The 16,442-nt window shown below is 42.2% G+C and overlaps 1 long non-coding RNA gene across 1 annotated transcript in view; it reads right to left on the bottom strand.

Annotated features, from left to right (window-relative positions):
• Nucleotides 1-1,203: 1,203 nt before the first annotated feature.
• LOC117502184 overlaps nt 1,204-16,442 on the bottom strand; it is a 46,148-nt gene continuing 30,909 nt past the window's right edge. Inside the window, exon 6 of the long non-coding RNA XR_004558214.1 lies at nt 1,204-1,215. This is a non-coding gene — a long non-coding RNA (uncharacterized LOC117502184). The remainder of the gene's footprint in view (nt 1,216-16,442) is intronic.

Genomic DNA, 16,442 nt, shown 5'->3' with positions numbered 1-16,442 from the left:
AGTAACCATGAGCTGGCCATGCCCCCGTAATGCCCATCAATCATGCTAAGGTACTAAGGTAACTGTAGGGTTAACTGAAATAAGTAGCTTCAGAATATGGATGTAGAATGTTTTTTGATCCTCACCTGCTGATCTCCATCTTCTACTCAGAACTGTTTACTCGACAACTTATTGTGTAATTAATGAACTGTCAGTGTTAGAATTATGCCATTAGTCACTAAAGCCAATGTCATTTCAAGCAAATAGGTATTACGTTGCTGTCAGAATAGTTATAGCAATGGTACAATATAGAAAGTAATCATCATGTCAAGTAAAATAGTGATAAATAGTCAAAATGGATGTAAAGATTCCCTGAGAGCTGCAGCTCTATTATGAGCTGAACTCCAATGTGAAACTGCTGCTTTTGTGGGGAAAAAAGTGGAAGCCTTGTTGTTGTAACACCGTGGCTTTAGGTGAAATGCTGAATAAGCAAAACTGCACATCTGGAGCGTTGAACAGCAGAATGCACACTGACCCTGAGCCCTCGCCGCTCGCTCTCTCTGCTCCTTTCACATATTCCCTGTGGTGCATGAGGCTCTCTGCAGTGTATGTGATGGGATCCCAAGACACACCCGCTGCATGCTTCACTGCTTTCTGCACCATTACAGTACATCTGCTGCAGGGAAATGGCAGAACTTCTGGGACAGGACAGGTTAATGTAGCTTTGGGGGAGCTGACAGGTCATTCACTGATTATCAGCTGTTAAAAATTCCTAATAATTTTGTTTCAAGGCATGAAAAAAACATTTTCAACATAAATTCATCAATGAAGATTTGAACAATTTTAGCATCTAATGCACCATTTGACATCTGGGCAGTGTGGGGTAAAGTGGTCATCTCACTTGCTTCCAAAATAGAGGTTTACCAGGTTCGGCCCACCATGCCCATTCTCCATGTGATGTGGAGTTTTGTTCGACAAAGCATCCAGTGTAAAAACCTGCCAAGTCAACATGCTGATCCATATCAAATCCACTGTGGCAACCCTGAGTGAGAACTGAAAGAATTTACACCAAATAACAGCTACTGTACATTCTTGCAGGAATTGAGCTACACCAAACACCAGTGATATGAGGAGGCTGAAGATAAACTCGACATACTTGTTGATGTGAACTTAACTTACTTTATTGATCTGAATTCTTCTGAGTTGCTCACTATATCAATCCAGGTTTTACAAGTTCTTTGACTTGCTTAAATCAGTATTAATAAGAGCACAGAAATCCTACCAGTGAACACCAGTCTACTGTTAACAAGATGGAATAAGTCCTGTTTAGGCCTCGAGGCCCGTTGGTGCTGGTGTTTATCCCCTGGTTTTCGCAGAGTGAAGTGGATGAGAGTCTATTTCTTCTGGGTGAGACGGCAGTCTGATGCAGGTTACTTCCACAACCAAGGAAGAAATAAATTCACACCTGCGGGGAGAACAGAAGACAATGCAGTTTAAGTTTTCCCAAGGACAGGGACAAGTAGTGTGACAATGAAATGAACTAATTGTTTAAATAAGTTGAGCTGAACCCAAAATGCAGGCAGCGATGAGGTAAGGGCAAACACCCAGGTGATTTATTGTCCCAATAATGACAAACAATCCAAACAATGGCAAAAATGAGGCACGGAAAAAGGGTCCAAAATTACACACGAGAAGAGTCCAAACAGCCACTAGGAGTGAATCTAACACACTAGTGATTACACAGAAGCACATGAAGAAAAACAGGCAATCTCAGAATACTCACAATCAACAGGAAGCAATGTGAAACACCTGTCAACTGAACAGGGGACAGGTGAAGGCTTAACTACCCAAACAAACTAATGAACAAATAAACAACAGGTGTGTGAAGCAGAGACACACACATGACAAAACAAACTGAAGGTGACAAAAAACTAAACAGCCATCAGAAGGTGAGGAGAAGATGAAACATAATAATTAAACATCAAAAATCACAAAACCAAAATATAGCTCCAAATACATAAAAGTAAAAACAACCGTGGAACTCGAAGGTGTAAAAAGTGTAACATAAGGGAAAACTCACAAGATGAACTGACATATAAAAAGAGGCAATCAAAGAACAATAAGAACTAAACAATAACCACAAACTAAATCAAGGAATGAATGCAGAAAATGAACCTGGAACTCACAAATGTGCAAGGTGCAAAATCAGGGAAAGCACAACACCAAGAACTAATAACACATGAAGAGTGCAAAAGAGACAAATAATCAAACTATAACAGGAATTGTATGACAACCAAAAACGAAATCAAGAACTCAAGCAGAAAGATAACGTGGAAGTCAAAAGTAAATTACAGTGCAAACCGGGGTAACATAAGATGAACAGATGGACAAGGGGCAAGGGGAACATGATGACACAACACAGACACAGAGGACTGATCCCAACAACACAGAGAGACAGACCAAGGACGCAGACAAAGGAAGAACCGCAAAGGGGATGCACACGGATGACCGACAATGACGGGACAGGACAGTAACCACAAGACACAGACATGAACGCAGGACTGGGGGCATGCACACACACACACACACACACACACACACACACACACACACACACACACACACACACACACACACACACACACACACACACACACACACACACCACACACCACACACACACACACACACACACACACACACACAGTTTACATACTGGTAGTTCAACTATGATCCCACTGGGCTGCCTGCTCTATAACCCTGTCTACAACTATAAATTGCATTTATACTTTTGAATAATGAAATTAATCATTCCATTCACATCTAGTTAAAAACTTTGAAATATGACCTATTAGGCTGTAAAGTTTGTGATAAATATTTATGTCATTCAGTTAGCTACACAAAAAAAAACGAGCTCCCAACTAAAATGTTTGTTTTCTTGTTCAATCTAATTTGCAGTATTTAACACTCAACTAACTGGATGAAGTTGGTAAATCTGCAGTTTTGTCAGTCTGTGTACTGTGCAAATGTAACAATCACCCAGGTCCAATTACTGAATCTGTGCCCCTTCATGTTTCATTTGTACTGATTCAGTAAATCACAGGAGTCCAAGTCCAGACACAGGGAGCAATCAATGTCAAAGACTCAGAGTCCGCTCTGATTCGCACTGACATCGGGGCCCCTGATTCACTCGGCTGGACTGGGTTATGTTGTAATGAGGTTGTCCAGGTTCTAGGGAGCAGAGTGATTGAAGCATTTTCATTTTAATTTGTATACATCACCCGGTGTTGGCAGTAAGATGTACCATGATCCAGGTTAATTGAGACCACAGGCTCGTGACTCCTGGGTTAGTAACAGGATCAGGGTGAATGATTCAAGTGAATCTGGACTTTAGAGGAAGCCCATAAAGTAAGCATCCTTTGCAGGCAGTGCGTTTGCGAGTATGTATTATTCTTAATTTTAACATTCCTGATTTTGTTTTTATTACTAGGTTGGTGTTTTATTGTTTTGAATGTCAATGCTTTGTTGCATACTCCTTTATTTTATTGATGCTGTGAAACCTTTGGGCACACAACCACTATATAAATGCATAATGCTGTTTCCATTATTTTTTACTAGCAGAAATACCCGCTGGTTAGAATGCATAATGGAAAAGATAAATGAATAAATAAATGCAGTGACCACATTACATTAGTCAGAGAATGAACTGTTTGAAAAAGAATGCAAATACTGGCCATGGGTACTGTCGTTTTTTTTTTTTTTTTTGCGGGTGGGGGGGGGGGGGGCAATGTGTATTGTCAACATCTTTGAACGTACTGTTGCACAATGCTTCGCTCAAGTAAAATGAAGAAATGAAAACAACTTGGATCAAAATACATGTAATATCAAAGCCAGTGGCATAATTTAAATATGTATTTATTGTGTTTCAGAGTTTATTATCATCATGTTCACTATCACGTTCACTAAAATCAAGTTATCCGAATACATTAGCGGCATGGCCAGTTGAGTGACAGCTGTTAACCTCCAAAACTTGAATCTGCCGAAAATTATGAATTATCCACAGATAGTAAAATGCAAAATGTGAATACTGAAAAAATATTCTTCCTGACTACAGATATTTTGTGTCCCTATAAATACAACCCCAGTTCCAATGAAGTTGGGGTATTGTGTAAAATGTAAAAAAAAAAAAAAACAGAATACAATGATTTGCAAATCCTCTTTAACCTATATTCGATTGAATACACCACAAAGACAAGATATTTAATGTTCAAACTGATAAACTTTATTGCTTTTTTGCAAATATTTGCTCATTTCGAAATGGATGCCTGCAACACATTTCATTCCCAGTGGTGGGCATAGATAACCAAAAAATTAACTTCGATAACAGATAATCAGATAACTGAAAAGTTATTTTCGATAAAGATAAAACAATAAACCACCCAAAAATGTATCAGAAGTTACAGATAACCGATAACAGATAAATTCCAATATTACTTCTGACACATCTACAACTAGTAGTAGAACAAATTTAATAGCTTATAATAATATTAAAAACAACAACAGATCCCAACAATGTAACCACACTTTTCTTTCAACATTTAGCCCCTGCTGGAAGCTCTTGTTTACTACAGCGCTCCCAGCACAGAGGCACTCAAACAGCAGCCATAAAGCCAACTCTCTATCAATTAAGACACTCCGGTCAGGCGCAGGTCTTGAAAAATAAAGTCATGCTGACTTATGGTTTTGATTATAAATAACATTAATACCGATAGAATAACTCCATTATGTCAATTATGTCATTTGTATAAAGTTAAAATATAACATGTATCTTTTAATGTTGAATAATGCACTAATTCTGAGGTTTTGTAACAAAGAGACAGATCGCAAAGGATTCTGGGTAAAAGTGCCTCTGCTAAACACTGGCTGAGTCTCTCTTTTTGGAGCGAGGCGGAGGGGAAGGCGAAGGGCTACAAATCCCTCCATTTGGAGGGGTAGGAGGAGCTTACTGCTGTCTCTGAAAAAACAAACATGGCGCCAAAAGAGCCGCACAAATGAAACGGCTTTCATTACAAATTACGCTGTTTAGAAAGTTATAACTTGCCAAAAAACTTTACAGGCAATTGTCTATGACAGCAGCGTGTATTCTGCTGGATGCATGTTGCGTATGTTGTCATTCTGAAGAATATCATAACGTCGCTCGTGCACTGCGTTATAATGCACATACACACGAACGCTACGATAAGACACTTTTATATCTCACAACGGAGAAAATCATGATAAAGTGTAAGGACGTTAATTTGTATGTTCATAAATCTTTGGATAATATCAATCCCTGCTGTTGGATTTCAAGGTCTGTAACGTGTGTGTATTTTGTAAACAAACAGAGCCTTGAACACACTCATCTAATAAGCTTTCAGGCAGAAAATGAAAAGTTTCATCAATGGGAATAAGTTGGAAAATATATACACACACATGTATATGTGTAACACATAACCTGACATCCTAATAGACTGATATTATTTGTCAAGGAAATTTCTAAAGGAAATAAGGCTGGATGCAAAAAATGGGAGAATTTGAAAAAGAAATAAGGTTGTAATTCCATTAAAAAAGTGAAACTTGTATAATGTATACATTCATTGCACACAAAAAAAAGCCATTTGCAAAGCCAAAAAGTTGATTTGACAATCATCTGACATAACCGGGGTCAAAATAAATAGAACACTGCTATCTACTGGTTCCCACATGCTTAGTGAACACTACTGACCAGTAGATGGCAGTAGAGGCCTTGAAAACAAAATTCCAGATACAGTAAATCCCTGTCTGCTACATTTAAAATGCGTGGAATTTAACAAAACGCAAATAAAACCAACATCTATAACGCAGAGAATATATTCAAGAGAGTTTTAGGCACTAGAGTTTAATGCTGTTATCCGTGGAGCCTGAACAGAGTGTCTGAAATGCATTTGTCCTGTCGTGATGTACTGAGATTACATCATCCTACCCAAAATGCATTGCGGGTCACAGGATGTGCTCACAAAACCTTAAAAATTAGCACATTACTTTAAAACTAAAACATATATCTGATATTTTCACTTAATAAAACTTCAGACATGACAGTAATTTTAAATAACTTGTCCAAAATTGTTTGGTTAAAATTTGAACCATAAGTTAAAAATGTATGCCTCTAGATGACTTAGGTGATATCGCCAGCCTATTGGTATGGTGTTAAAGGAAATGTTTTTTTTGTTTTTTTTTTTGGAGGGGGGGGCTGTTTCTCCTTGTCTGCAGAGGATTGAGATGCTTTTATATAAGCGGTTCTCTTCTGTTTGCAAAGGTTATAGCTGTGCGTCTGTTACAAAACTTTAACCAGGTGAGTGCTAAACTAATTTTAAAAATGCTTGTCGCTGTTCAGCTTTGTTTATCGGTTTAAAAGTTATCGACAAAGATTAATGGGAAGATAATTGGTCCAATAATGGTTTTAAAGTTATCTAAAAAGATAATCCGATAAAGAAAACATTATCTTCGGATTATCGGAAGTGTGCCCACCACTGGACATTCCCAAATTCAGGGAGTATCATTATTTGCTTCAGGAACTGCGTCTGGATGATGGCCGCTTTCAGCGGTCCTTCTGCCTCTGCAGGACCCAGTTTGAGGACCTCCTGTCCCGTTCACAAAGCGCGCACATGTAAACAATTAAAAAAAACCTGTCTGCTGCCATTGCTGCGGTGCTGCTGCTTGCTCTCTGTCATAATTGTGTTTATAAACAAGTCACCATTTGTTTTATTTGTTTTACATCTGTGTAGTTAATAAATAAAATAATCTTCACCGACAATTCGCATCGCGTGCGCACATGAAAAAAAAAACTGTCCGCTGCCGCTGCTGTGGGGCTGCTGCTCCCCCAAAAACTCTGTCATAATTGTGAAATAAAGGACAAAAGGGACATAGGTCCTGCTCACAGGCTGGCTGCCAGAGACAGGACATGTTCACATTCAACTCAGTCAAAATCCAGACATCTCCACATCACTATATATCCAGTCCCTGATTGGTCATCGCAGCGGGACAAGACGAAAAAGTTCAGATTTTCAACTTGGGGAGGAGGACAACACGACGCAATGCGATATCGAGACACAAATGCGACAATCGCTCAAAATTGCTTCATTCGCGTCCATTGCGCTGCGTTGCGTGGCTTGGTGCCACAATGCATCTTTCCATAGGGATTACATGGCAACCTGTCGCCGCTGTCGCACGCGCTGTTGCCCGGTGCTTTAGAAGGAAAGGTGATGTAACACAGTGGTAAACATACCACTGTCCCAGCTTTTTTGAAACGTGTTGCAGGTATCCATTTAAAGTGTGCAAATATTTGCACAAAAACAATAATGTTATCAGTTGGAACATTAAATATCTTGTCTTTGTGGTTTATTCAATTGAATATAGGTTTGAAGAAGATTTGCAAATCGTATTCTATTTTTATTTACATTTTACACAACGTCCCAACTTCATTGTTATTGGGGTTGTAAATTTTTGATCATTAATTGAGCAAACAAGAACAAGACAGAAAATGCATACATTTTTCAAAATATATTCAAGAATCGACAACTCATGCACTTCTTTGTTGATTTTGCTATATATTGTGCCATGCTAAAGCCACACCTGAGTAAGAGAAATACATGTATACATACGCACAATGGGCCTCATGTATCAACGTGCGTACGGCGATATTTAAGCGTATATGGGGTATACGCCAAAACGGCTGCGCTACTTGGCATTTATCAATGTGGTCGTTGGCGTACGCTGCGCTGAAAATATACACTAGGTCGAGAGGTGGCGTAAATTATACACCAAAATAAACCAGCACTGGAATCCACATAAAAAATGAAACTGATCAACATGATAAACAGTGCCATTATACAAATCAATGCATATGTTACATAAATAACACTTTCCTGATTATACTACATAATAATCAATACAAATCCCGCTTTTGCGGATTGCTGGTCTATCGAGCACGATCCGTGGACACAGCACTGAACGCAAAGAAAGCACTGCTTGCCTTTTCTCCAGAGCCTGGAGCCAGAGCAGCGCTGAGCTTAACTTATGTGGTGTGATCGTTTAGACAATGAAATTGATTATTACACTGTAGTGTTGTCATTCCCTTCGCCCGTGCTGCAATCAGGTTTTGTTTTCTCCATTCGTTTGTTACAATAAAATAAATAAAGAAATACATTTTAAGAATAAAGAAATCTGAAAAATTAGGCGTGTCTTATTAATTGAGCGAGCAAATATCCACGTCAAGAATTATTGACATGTGAAAAGCGAATACAGTGGTCCCTCTCTATAACGCGGTTCACCTTTTGCGGCCTCGCCGTTTCACTGAGTTTTTAGTCCAATTTTGCATGCTTTTTTTTTACAGTGTTCTGTGTTCTGCGTGTCTGTTTATAAAATCTTCTCGCCCAGAAGAAAAAAGAGCGCCAACAACTACTCATAACTGTGTTTGTCACTCGGAAACACACCTGCAGCGAGGTGTGAGTGGAAAAAGGCGCGGCGTCAGGACGCAGAGGCGCGATCTGTGAAATACTGGTCAGTCCCACTATTAGTAATTTCTTATGTGTCCAACCTCGTACGTTGATCGTTAAAATTAAATTTGTTAGTTCTAAAAGCCATCATAATTATTTATAGGAAAACGTTCTATTTTTATTTCTCAAACAAATGTTTGGGCCTGAAAACAGTTTGGTCTAATTTCCTACTAAGGTTTGAACCTTTGAGAAATGTTTACACACGAGAGAAAAGTGAGAAAATGTTATTGCCTGATTGAGAAAAGTGTATAAAGTGGTTTTACAGGGTTTTTACAGCTTTAAAATGTCTATAATAATTGTAAAAAAAAAAATAAAGCTGACTACATCGCGGACTTCCGCTTTTTGCGGACTATTTTTAGAACGTAACTCCCGCGATAAGCGAGGGACCACTGTAACACTTTTTTGATTATACTACAAAACAATTGATGCGACGGCTGCTTTTGACGCTCTACTGGCACGCGTCGTGATTGGTGGGTTCTTTTTCTTTGCCGTCTTCCCGGCTTCCATGTCGTAAAATGAGGGTATGTCTGAAGCGGAGTCTGAATATTTATGGGCGTGTTTATTATAATTACGATTGTTTTCACCTGCCGCATTTATCAAGGTCACGTCAGGCGTACGCTGGAAATGGGCAGGTGCGCACTGCTTGATACATGTCACGGCAACTTTGGTGTACTTCAAATTTACACCGTAAATGTACGCCACAAGTGTGCCACATTGATACATGAGGCCCATTAGGCATATATGCCTATTCGCGACGTGTGGAACACTTAGAATCATAGCTGACAATAAAGCAGGAGAAATATTTACCTATTATAATTTGATATATTTTATCCCAAAATTTATCAAATGCCCAGTTGTAAAGATCTAGTGAAAATCTATTAAATCAGATTCCTCTGAGTCAGGTGTCACCTCATCATTTAATCAATCATGTCCATAATTCAATCATTTAATTCAGATTCACAGAAAATGACAGTACAAAATTGAGTATGATTATAAATGGATGGTGAGAACTGAAAGGGATAGTGTGAAGCAGAGCTTATAAATGCCTACACCTAAGGACTTTTCCCTTGAGCTGCTTATACAATCTTCATGTCTGGAGAGGGAATTAATGGAGCATTATATCCGGGACTCCCTGGCAGCTGGGTTGATTTGACCTTCCTCTTCACCACTGGGGGCAAGCTTCTTCTTGCTCAGGAGGAAGAATAGTACTCTGCACTTTGTATTGACATTCGGGGATTGAATGCCATCAGGTCCGCAACTGGTACCCACTGCCCCTCCTTGATTCAGCATATGACTCCCTGCACGGGGCAGCCATATTTACTAAAACTGGACTTGCGTAATGCTTACCACCTGTCCGAGTCCAGGAGGGAGATGAATGGTAGACCGCTTTTAACAGCCCTCTCAGTCACTTTGAGCACCTCATCATGCCCTTCAGTCTAACGAATTGCTCCCGCAACATTCCAAGCCTAGGTTAACAATGTTTACTTGACTTCCTCAACTGGTTTGTGTTTGTTTACTTAGATGATATTCTCATCATTTTGAAGGACCCCGCCGAACACACCCTCCACATCCATCAGGCACTTGAGAAACTGACTATTTGTCAAATCAGAAAAAAAAAAATGTGATTTTCACCAAGAAACCATCTAATTTCTCAGTCACATCTTCTTTAGAATCATATAAAACCCAACCCTGCCAAGGTCAAGGCAGTCACAACAGTGGCCCATGCCCACCACGATAAACATCTGCAGCAATTTTTGTGCTTTGCAAATTTTTTCAGGCATTCATTTGCAACTTCAGCCAGATCACTACTCCATTTTACAGCACTCACATCCCCTAAAGTTCTGTCATCTGATCTTTCGAGGCAGATACAGCATTCAACTCACTCAAGCACTATTTTTCTTCTGCACACGATTCTCACCCAGCCAGACCTGGACTGCCAGTTCATTGTGGTGGTTGATGCCTCTGACATCGGAATCAGAGCCATACTATCAAAGCAAACTGAGGATGACAACCAACTCCATCCATGCTCCTTTTTCTCCCGGTGTCTGTCTCCTGCAGAACGGAAGTATGACGTGGGTAACCGGAACTCCTGGTGGTTAAGGAGGCCCTGAAGGAGTGGAGACACTGGCTGAAATGTACCACAGTCCTGTTCATCATCTGGACGGATCACAAGAACCTAGCATACAACCAGTCCGCAAAGAGACTCAATTCCCGACAAGCCAGGTGGTCGCTCTTTTCTGGATGATTCAATTTTGTTACCTTCCGAATTGGTTCCAAAAATGGAAAACCAGATGCACTGTCTTGCCAGTTCAGACCTCCAGACCTCCAGACCCAGTGGTGGGCACAGCTAACCAAAAACTTAGCTTCAATAACTGCTAATCCACTAAGTGAAAAGTTAACTTCTATAACACTAAACTGACAATGTACCAGGACATGCCCTCAGAGTATGTGCTAACGAGCTGGCTGATCTCCCCCTCCATCTTCAATCTTTCCCTCATGCAATGCATCGTCCCGAGATGCTACAAGACCACCACGATTGTCCCCCTCCCCAAGAAGAACCCCCCATCCTGTCTGAATGACTTCCAGCCAGTAGCACTCACTTCAATCATTATGAAGTGCTTCGAGAGAGTGATATTGTCCCACATTCATAACAGCATTCCAGACACCACTGACCCACTGCAGTATGCCTAAGGGCACAACCGGTCTACGTCAGATGCCATCGCCGCTGCCCTTCACATCCCTCTCTCATCTGGAAAATAAAACCCCTACATTACACAGCCGTCCCCCACAAACTCACCCACAAACTGTTAGCCCTCAGACTTCACCCGTCACTCTGTGACTGGCTTCTCAACTTCCTGACTGGCAGGCCACAGTCTGTCAGGATCGGGAGAAGGACGTCAGCCACCATCACTATCAACATGGGGACCCCACAGGGCTGTGTCCTGAGCCCCATCCTCTACACCCTGTTCACCCACAACTGTGTCGCTTCCCACTCCAACAACACCATCATCAAGTTTGCCGATGACACCGCCATGATAGGACGCATCACTGGCAGAGACGAGGCAGCCAACAGGAGGGAGGTGGACAGTCTGGTGACGTGGTGTGGAGACAACAACCTTACCCTCAACACACACAAAACCAAGGAGATGATAGTGGACATGAGGAAGGAGAGGAGGCCTCACCAGCCGCTGATCATCCGAGGTCTTGAGGTGGAGAGGGTGAGGAACTTCAAGTACCTGGGGGTCCACATCAGCGATGACCTCACCTGGACATTCAACACCACACAGGTGAAGATGGTTCAGCAGCGGCTGTATTTCCTGAGGAGGCTGAGGAAATTTGGGATGGCACCCAAGATCCTCAGCAACTTCTACAGCTGCATCAATGAGTCAGTCCTGACCACTTGCATCACTGTGTAATATGGCAGCTCTACTGTGTGGGACCGCAAACACCTGCAGAGAGTGATAAGGACTCCGTCTAAGATCACCAGGACCCCACAACCCTCTCTGCAGAGCATCTTCCACTGCAGAGTCCACAGGAGAGCTGTCTCCACCATCAAAGACCCCACTCACCCCCAACATGGACTATTCACACTCCTCCCCTCAGGCTGCAGGTTCAGGACTGTGAGATGCAGAACCACCAGGTTCAAGAACTCCTTCTTTCCCACAGCCATTAGACTGTTAAACAGCTGAACCATCCCCCCCCCCCCTTTAAGGACAGAGCCCCCCATCACTGGTCACTTTATCTTCTATTGGACACTTTACTATATTACGGACACTTTATTCTATTGCACTATAATACCTGTTAACTTGAATCCATTGACTCAATTGCATTAATTGCATGAAACCATTTACTGCTGAATGTTGCACAAAACAGTGAATGTTGCACACTGATGCACTATCATGTACATATCATGTAGGCCATTACACAAGCATATTTTATATTTCCCTTCTTACAGTGATATTTCTTTTATTACATTATTACATTTTTATTACATTGCTTGTTATATTCTATTGTTCTTACCAGCATGCTTATTTTACCAAATTAATGGCAGCTCTCATTTTTACGAAGTGAAAATTTGATATTGCACATAGTCTAAATTTTTTTTTGTCCTCCCATCATGACATGAGTCAAATTTTCCTGACTGGGTTTTTTTAAACTCACTAACCCTACACCCAGCGGTGGGCACAGATAACCAAAAAATTAACTCGATAACATATAATCAGATAACTTAAAAGTTATCCTTGATAAAGATAAACCGATAAACCACCCAAAATGTATCGGAAGTTACAGATAACCGATAACTTCCAGTATTGTCTCTGGTACACTTGCAACTACTAACAAGCTGATTTTGAGTTGTAACACCACAATCGCTTTTGGAAGCATTAAAACGGATGACAGACCCAACAATGAGTCAGCACTTCTGTCTTTGAGTGTTCTGCCCCCTGCTGGAAGCTCCTGTTTACTACATGGCTTCCAGCACAGATGCAAGCTGAGAAGAGCTATGAAGCTCAACTCTCTACTCAATCACAATAATATCGTCAGGCAGAGGAGGTCTTGGAAAATAAAGCAATGCTGAGTTATGGTTTGGTGTATAAATAAAATGAATACTGATAGAATAACTGTCAATTCTGTCATTTGTACACAGTTAAATGTAACATATATCTTTTAACGTTGAATAATGCACTAATTCTGAAGTTTTTTAACAAACACAGACAGATCACAAAGGATTCTGGGTAAAATGTGCCTCGGCTAAACACTTATTGGTTGAGTCATTCATTATGTAACCAACACGTTAATATAAGGTGTGTCATGTGTTGGTGTTTACAGATAAATGTGCTTTTGTAAAACATTCCATTTTTTTTATTTGTAAAAAAAAGGCATTTTCAAAACAAACAAAAAAAAAGAGCCAAGTTGTAATTAGATAACCATCTGATATAACCTGTCAAAAATAAATAATAGAACACTGCCATGATCTATTGGTGCCAGACATTCAGTACTTAAGCTGGGTTTACACTGTGCGAGTTTTGGCCTTTTTTCATCTGATTTTTTCATTTGTGCAAGAATTTTTTGGATCGCACTGACTTCAGGTTAATCGCGCGTCCTGCATCGTGTAGTATATGTTTGTTCGGACGCGGTTGGAGCACCGACCCAGCGTTTGAAAGGACCCAGCATAAAATAAGCAGAGCACGGTTCAAAGGATAACAGAATTTAATAAACATAACAGTGAGATGCAGTGCTAAACAACTAAAAAGTCCGCGATCTGGTGAGGTGGAAACACGGCGCGCTCTTAACAGCGCAAACGGTCCGGAGCCACAGCGGTTCGGACCCAGGGACCCCGCCGACACCCCCCAGGTGGCCGCGACAAACCGAGTCTGTGAAGAAAGAAAACATGAGGTGAGTCCAACTCCACACAGAGAGACACAACTCAAAGGTGCACGCAATCAGCAAACACTTCCTGGCTTAAATCTATACATCAGCTTCTTACCCTGCAGGCACGGAACAACTCAGTTCAAATCTCCACTGCAGCAGAAGCTGATTAGACAATTAGTATAACGTGACAGCTCAATAACACAAGGTGTGAGGGACACCAAATCCACTGTCATTACTTCATAAAAGTCACCAAAACCAAATTACCTCAGGAAGTGTGCTGAAGAGCGTGAGACCTCACCCAATCCTCCTTCACAGACCGTGGCGTCAAACCTGGAGCGGTCTCTGCGTCCGTGATGGTGGAATTGTTCTCCTGACGTCGATCTCACACGTCTGCTCATGAGGTCGAGTCTCTGGCAATCACACACTGTGCATTCAAGGTTTAAATGCAGCAATCTCTGATCAAGACAAAATACACCACAGCTGTGAGTCCTGATGACCTGCATGTGAAAACAAGCCTCAGGTGTTCAGGGTGAGGTCCTAATGCTCAGCCACTCAGTCCTGAATGCATACCACCTGGTGGGAGAAACAGAAAACAAAAACCAAGCCAGCCAAACACCAGCCCACAACAGTACCCCACCCTCACGGGAAGCCTCCCGGCGACCACACGGACCTGGGCCAGAAAAAACAAAGCCCCCCTCCAGGGACCATGGCTGGAATGTTGGCTGGGAACAAAAAACACCTCCTGCAGCTTCAGTTTCAGCTCCTTGTGCTGATGATCCAGCTGAGAAAGGCCCGTCTCCAGGAGCTGTGCGTTACTGTGCTCTGACGACAGCTCCATCATCAGCTGCTCAACCTGCAATGTTAATTTCTTCATGCAGTCATTGATCATATCAATGTTGAGCTTCTCTAGTTCTTCCTTCAGCTGGATAATGCACGCTTCCAGCCGCCTCTTCTCTGTCAACAGGGAACTTTGTGCCGAGACCATCACTCTCATCTGGAGCTCATCCTTTCTCACCCTGAGCCTGTCTGCAGTAGACTGCTCCACAGCTGACACTCCAGTGCAGAGATATCCTTTGTTGACTTTAATGGTCTTGCCCTCTGTTTCATTTAGCAAACCTGTTAGAGTCTCCACCTTTGCATTCATTCCTGTCGACTCTTGCTTTAGTTCACTTTGCATAATTTTGGCCAGGAGTTCTTGGACCTGTGCACTCAGCCTTCTTCTGACTGTGTGTTAAGTCTGCTTAGTCATAAGACAAAAAAAAAAAAAACAAACAACAACCATACCAACCCCCCTCCCCAGAGGACCGTCCCATCAAACCCCGGGAAGAGGAGAAAAGAAAGACACAACCCAAACTTAAGCTTGCAAACAAAAAAACGCTAACACCCCCCCCCCCCCGGACGACATGTAGGGACCAACACCCCCAGAGGACATCCCGCTCCAGGAGTAATAACCACAGCCGAGGTCCCTCTGGGATCCAAAGTCACCCACGGGGACTCCCAGTGCCTCCCAGAGGACCGTTCCATCAAACCCCAGGAGACGCCACCCCCATGACTAACAGACCCAGCCCCGGCCGCTACGGCTAGATGGACCCACAGCCCTTTCCCCCCCAGAGGACACCACAGTCACACCCTGAGGGCGGAAACTGGGGGAAAAAAAAAAACATACAAACAAAACAACCCCAACCCCACCCCTCAGCGCAGTGGAAACTGGAAGTACGTCCAGTGTCACCAACCAGACTATACCCCAAAAGTCAACCGGGAGGAGTGGAACAGCGGTAATGGCGTACGGCACAAGACGGCGCCACCTCCGACTTTTAAACCAGCCACCAGCTGCGGGTATATTCCACTGCCCCTAACCTCAGCTACGCCGATGGCATACGGCGCAAAGGCGCGCTGAAGCCGGAGGTGGAACAGGGAATCAACCAAAAAAAAAACACCCCGAACCCCCCCCCTCCCGGATGCAGAGGTCACCTGGGAAACGCCCAGCACAACCAAACTGCACACCCCCAGCAACGACGACAACCTACGGCTCACACGGCTGGAGCCAGAGGAGAAGAGAGGGAACAAAAAACAAAAAAAAGGAAAAAGAAAAAACAACCCAATTACCCCCCCATCACCCCCCAGAGGAACGTCCCGTCAAACCCTGGGAGGTGAAACCAAAAGAATAAAAAAGACTAACAGACAAACATAAAGTCACCTGGGTCAAACTATGCTCCAGACAGCCTGCATTTTCAACTCCACCAGACCACAGACAGTGCTTTAAAACCCACAAAAACAACAAATCAACCCCTGATAAAAACACCTCATACTAAAACAAGAAACAGATAATAGACCAAAAAAAACTAACATTGGCCTACGTCGTCAAGTGCAAAGAATGGAAAAACATTGTGTTTCCATCCTTTGAACCTGAACGGTAATGTAACTCTGTCACCAACAGAGGGAGCCAAAGTGCCAATAAGAAAATCCCCGTGGTAACAGAGTAAAAACCCATTCACACTGCTGTAGGTTATAACAAACAGC

Source organism: Thalassophryne amazonica, chromosome 2 (genome assembly GCF_902500255.1).
Source record: "Thalassophryne amazonica chromosome 2, fThaAma1.1, whole genome shotgun sequence".
Lineage (NCBI taxonomy): Eukaryota > Metazoa > Chordata > Actinopteri > Batrachoidiformes > Batrachoididae > Thalassophryne > Thalassophryne amazonica.
This window is presented reverse-complemented; position numbering and strand designations above follow the sequence as displayed.